This window comes from Meles meles, chromosome X (assembly GCF_922984935.1).
Source record: "Meles meles chromosome X, mMelMel3.1 paternal haplotype, whole genome shotgun sequence".
Classification (NCBI taxonomy): Eukaryota; Metazoa; Chordata; class Mammalia; order Carnivora; family Mustelidae; genus Meles; species Meles meles.
The window spans coordinates 67,030,139-67,036,138 of NC_060087.1; the positions used below are offsets into that span (position 1 = coordinate 67,030,139).

At 37.2% G+C, this 6,000-nt stretch overlaps 1 pseudogene; it reads left to right on the top strand.

Moving 5' to 3' along the window:
* The window catches only part of LOC123934676, a 52,270-nt pseudogene extending 49,753 nt beyond the window's left edge, over positions 1-2,517 (top strand).
* Positions 2,518-6,000: the final 3,483 nt, after the last annotated feature.

Sequence of the window (6,000 nt, forward strand, 5' to 3'; positions counted from 1 at the left end):
AATGAACTTTTGGGACTTCATCAAGATCAAAAGCTTCTGCACAGCAAAGGAAACAGTCAACAAAACAAAGAGGCAACCCACGGAATGGGAGACAATATTTGCAAATGACAGTACAGACAAAAGGATGATATCCAGGATGTATAAAGAACTCCTCAAACTCAACACACACAAAACAGATAATAATATCAAAAAATAGGCAGAAGATATGAATAGACACTTCTCCAACGAAGACATACAAATGGCTATCAGACACATGAAAAAATGTTCATCATCACTAGCCATCAGGGAGATTCAAATTAAAACCTCATCGAGATATCACCTTACACCAGATAGAATGGCCAAAATTAGCAAGACAGGAAACAACGTGTGTTGGAGAGGTTGTGGAGAAAGGGGAACCCTCTTACACTGTTGGTGGGAGTGCAAGTTGGTGTAGCCACTTTGGAGAATGGTGTGGAGATTCCTCAAGAAATTAAAAATAGAACTTCCCTAGGACCCTGCAATTGCACTGCTGGGTATTTACTGCAAAGATACAGATGTAGTGAAAAGAAGGGCCATCTGTACCCCAATGTTTATTGCAGCAATGGCCATGGTCGCCAAACTGTGGAAAGAACCAAGATGCCCTTCAAAGGACGAATGGATAAGGAAGATGTAGTCCATATACACGATGGATTATTATGCCTCCATCAGAAAGGATGAATACCCAACTTTTGTATCAACATGGACGGGACTGGAAGAGATTATGCTGAGCGAAACAAGTCAATCAGAGAGAGTCAAGTATCATATGGTTTCACTTATTTGTGGAGCATAACAAAGAACATGGAGGACATGGGGAGATGGAGAGGAGAAGGGAGTTGTGTGAAATTGGAAGGGGAGATCAACTATGAGAGACTATGGACTCTGAAAAAATACCTGAGGGTTTTGAAGGGGTTGGGGGTGGGAGGTTGGGGAACCAGGTGGAGGGTAATAGAGAGGGCACGTATTGCGTGGAGCACTGGGTGTGGTGCAAAAACAATGAGTACTGTTACGCTGAAAATAAATTAATTAATTAAGAAACAAAACAAAAAAAAAGACAAACAAAAAACGAAAAACAAAACAAAAAAACTCCCAACAATCAAAAGACTAGGACTGGATGGCTTCAGAGATTAATTCTACCAAACATTAAAAAAAAAATCAATAACCATTCTTCTTGAACTATTCCAAAATACAGAAGAGGAAGGAAAACTTCAAAATTCATTCTATGAGGTCAGCATTATCCTCATACCAAGAACAGATAAAGACACGAAAGGGGCGCCTGGGTGGCTCAGTGGTTTAGGCCACTGCCTTCGGCTCAGGTCATGATCTCAGGGTCCTGGGATCGAGTCCCTCATCGGGCTCTCTGCTCGGCTGGGAGCCTGCTTCCCTCTCGCTCTCTCTGCTTGCCTCTCTGCCTACTTGTGATCTCTCTCTGTCAAATAAATAAATAAAAATCTTAAAGAAAAAGATAAAGACACGAAAGAAGAAAGAAAGAATGAAAGAAATAAAGAAAGGGGAAAGAAAGAAAGAAAGAGACAATTACAGGCTTTTGGCTCCCTGAGCAGTACCACGGTAGTCCACAAAAACAAACACTTTATGAAAGGCAGCAAAATGGGAGGCAAGATTAAAGTGGTTGAACCATTTTCTGAGAAAAATTGGTATGATGTGAAAACACCACCTACATTCATTATAAGACATATTGGGGGGAAAAAAACAGTCATAAGAACTCAAGCAACCAAAATCACACCTGATGGCCTCAAGGGAATCCTTTTTGAAGTGAGACTTACTGATCTGCAGAATGATGAAATTACATTTAGAAAATTGAAGCTAATTACTGAGGATGTCCAGGGAAAAAACTGCCTGACTAATTTTCATGGCATGGATCTTACCTGTGACAAAATGTACTTCATGGTCAAAAATGGCAGACCATGACTGAAGTTATGTTGATGTCAAGACTATCAGTGGCTATTTGTTTTGTCTAGTTTCTGTAGGTTTTACTGAAAAAGTATAACAATTAGACTTGGAAAACCTCTTATGCTCAGTACAAACATGTCTACCAAATTTGGAAAAAGATGATGGAAATCATGACCTGAGAGGTGCAGACAAATGACTTGAAAGAAGTAGTCAATAAATTGATTCCAAACAGAATCAGAAAAGACATAGAAAGTGTTGTCAGCCTGTTTATCCATTCCATGATGACTTTGTTAGAAAAATAAAATGTAGGGTGCCTGGGTGGCTCCATCAGTTAAGCCTCTGGCTCTTGATTTTGGCCTAGGTTATGATCTCAAGGTTATGAGATTGAGCCCCACTTTGGTCTCCATGTCCACCTGGGAGTCTGTTTCTGTCTTTCTTTTCCTTTTTCTCTGCCCCTCCTCCTGCTCACACACTTTCTCTCTCTCTCTCAACAAACAAAGTGGAGCTTCTTGGGGAAGGTTGTAGTCTGGAAAAGCTACTGGGGATAAGACAAGTGCTAAAGTTGAAGGAGCTGATAAAATGAACCAATAATCCAAGGATCTACCTAAAGTTCAGACACTTAATGGTAACAAATAAAAAATAAATCTTATTTGTAATGTTTAAAGAGAGAGAGAGAGAGAGAGAGATTGACAGGCCAATGTCTGTGATGAACAGAAATGCAAAAAAAAAAAAAAAAAAACCAAAAAAACAAACAAACAAACAAAAAAAACCTCAACAACATACTAGCAAACCAAATCCAACAATACATTTAAAAATTCTTTCATTATAATCAAGTGGGATTTATTCCTTGGTTTGCAAGTGTGGCTCAACATTTGCAAATCAATCAACATGATATATCATATCAATGAAATAAAGGATAGGAACAAGATAATCATTTCAATAGATGCAGAAAAATATATGACAAAGTACAGCATCCATTCATGATAAAAATCTCAAACAAGGTAGATTTAGAGGGAACACACTTAAACATAATAAGGGCTATATATGAAAACTCCACATTATCTTTTTTTTAAATTTCTTTTCAGCGTAACAGAATTCATTGTTTTGTTGTGGTTTTTTTTTTTCAACACACCCTGTGCTCCATGCAATGTGTGCCCTCCATAATACCCACCACCTGGCTCTCCCAACCTCCAACCCCCCCCCCTTCAAAACCTTCAGGTTGTTTTTCAGAGTCCATAGTCTCTCATGGCTCATCTCCCCTTCCAATTTCCCTCAACTCCCTTCTCCTCTCTATCTCCCCATGTCCTCCATGTTCTTTGTTATGCTCCACAAATAAGTGAAACCATATGATAATTGACTCTCTCTGCTTGACTTATTTCACTCAGCATAATCTCTTCCAGTCCCATCCATGTTGCTACAAAAGTTGGGTATTCATCTTTTCTGATGGAGGCATAATACTCCATCATGTATATGTACCACATCTTCCTTATCCATTCATCCGTTGAAGGGCATCTTGGTTCTTTCCACAGTTTGGCGACCGTGGCCATTGCTGCTATGAACATTGGGGTACAAATGGCCTTTCTTTTCACTACATCTGTATCTTTGGGGTAAATAACCAGCAGTGCAATTGCAGGGTCATAGGGAAGCTCTATTTTTAATTTCTTAAGGAATCTCCACACTGTTCTCCAAAGTGGCTGCACCAACTTGCATTCCCACCAACAGTGTAAGAGGGTTCCCCTTTCTCCACATCCTCTCCAACACATGTTGTTTCCTGTCTTAATAATTTTGGCCATTCTAACTGGTGTAAGGTGGTATATCAATGTAGTTTTAATTTGAATCTCCCTGATGGCTAGTGATAATGAACATTTTTTCATGTGTCTGATAGCCATTTGTATGTCTTCATTGGAGAAGTGTCTGTTCATATCTTCTGCCCATTTTTTGATATGATTATCTGAAAAACCCCACATTATCTTAATTGGGGAAAAACTGAGAGTTTTCCCTTAAGGTCAGGAGCAAGACAAGGATATCTATCCTCACCGCTTTTATTCAACATAGTACTGGAAATCCTAGACACAGATAGGAAGCTATATATATATAAATAGATATATCTATATCTATATCTATATCTATATCTATATCTATATATCTATATATATATCTATATATCTATATCTATATATATATAGATATAGATATATCTATATATATAGATAGGAAGCCAACAACTACATTATCAATTAATCTTCAACAATGCAGGTAATAATATCCAATGGCAAAAGACAGTCTCTTCAACAAATGGTGTTAGAGTGGACAACAATACTCAAAACAATAAAACTGGACTATTTTCTTACAGGATACACAGAAATAAATTCAGAATGGGTTATATTAAGGGGGGAATATATTTCATGGAACACTGGGTGTTCTACACAAACAATGAAGCATGGAACACTACATCAAAAATTAATGATATACTGCAAGGTGACTAACACAACGTAAAAAAAAAAAAAATTAAAAAAGACCTAAATGTGAGATCTGAAACCATAACAATCCTAGAAGAGAACACAGGCAGTAACTTCTTTAACATGGGCCATAGCAACTTTTTTTCTAAATAGGTCCCATAGGGCAAGGGAAACAAATGCAAACATAAACTATCGGGACTTCAAAATAAAAAGCTTCTGCACATGGAAGGAAAAAAATCAATAAAACTAACATGCAATATACAGAATGGGAGAACATATTTGAAAATGACATATCTGATAAAGGGTTATTATTTAAAATATATAAAGAACTTATCAAACTCAACACCCCAAAAAACAAATCATCCAATTAAAAATTGGGCAGAAGACATGAACAGACATTTTTCCAAAGAAGACATACAGATGGCCAATGGGCCCATGAATAGTTGTTCTTCACTTACCACCAGGGTAATTCAAATCAAACCTACAAGAAGATATCACTTCACACCTGTCAGAATGACTAAAATCAACACATGAAGTAACTAGTGTTTGCCAGGATGTGGGAAAAAAGGAAACTTCCTGCACTGTTTGTGGGATGCAAAGTGTGGAGAACAGTATGGATGTTTCTCAAAAAAATTAAAAAAAGAACTACTCCATGATTCAGCTATTACACTACTGGGTATTTACCCAAAGAATACAGAAGCACTGATTCAAAGGACACTTGAACCCCTATGTTTATAGCAGCATTTACAATAGCCAAATTATGGAACCAATATCCAACAACTGATGAATAGATAAAGAAGATTTGGTATATATAAATAAAAGAATATTACTCAGCCAAAAAGAGAATAAAATCTTGTCACTTGCAAAGATATGGATTGAGCTAGAGGGTATTATACTAAGTAAAATAAGAGAGTCAAAGAAAGACAAATACCATATGATTTCATTCATATGTGGAGTTTAAGAAACTAAACAGATTAACATAGAGAGAGAAACAAGAATAGAGAACCAATTGATAGGGGAGGCAGATGGGAGGATGGGTTAAACAAAAGGTGGGTATTAAGGAGTGCACTTGCCCTGATTAGCACTAGGTGATGTATGGGATTGTTGCATCACTATATTGTATACCTGAAACTAATATAACACTGTATGTTAACTAATGGAAATTAAAATAAACACTTAAAAAATACCAGGGGCATTCAGGATACGATTGTACAAACTAGCTATCCAGCTTGTACCATATAATATCTGAAAAAAATATTTGGAACTGAGACAAGTATATTCCTCCCATATCATTCATTACTTAGCATGCAACAAATATCAACTGGTGACTGAATTATCTCTATTAAATGATGTATAAACTATTTACATATCAAAGCTTGAGGAGGTGGGTACCTGGGACCTTTTCTCCTGCTCTCTGGGTATCAAGCTGGATTTACAGGACTAAGAGCAAATTATGCAGTTCTGAGTAAAGGAGCCTGCTTCCTTCCTTTATGGCAAGGATTTTTTTTCTTTTTTCTTTTTAACATTTTATTTATTTGAGAGAGAGAGAGAATGAGAAAGAAAGAGAGAGAGCATGAAAAGGAGGGTCAGAGGGAGAAGCAGACTCCTTGCCAAG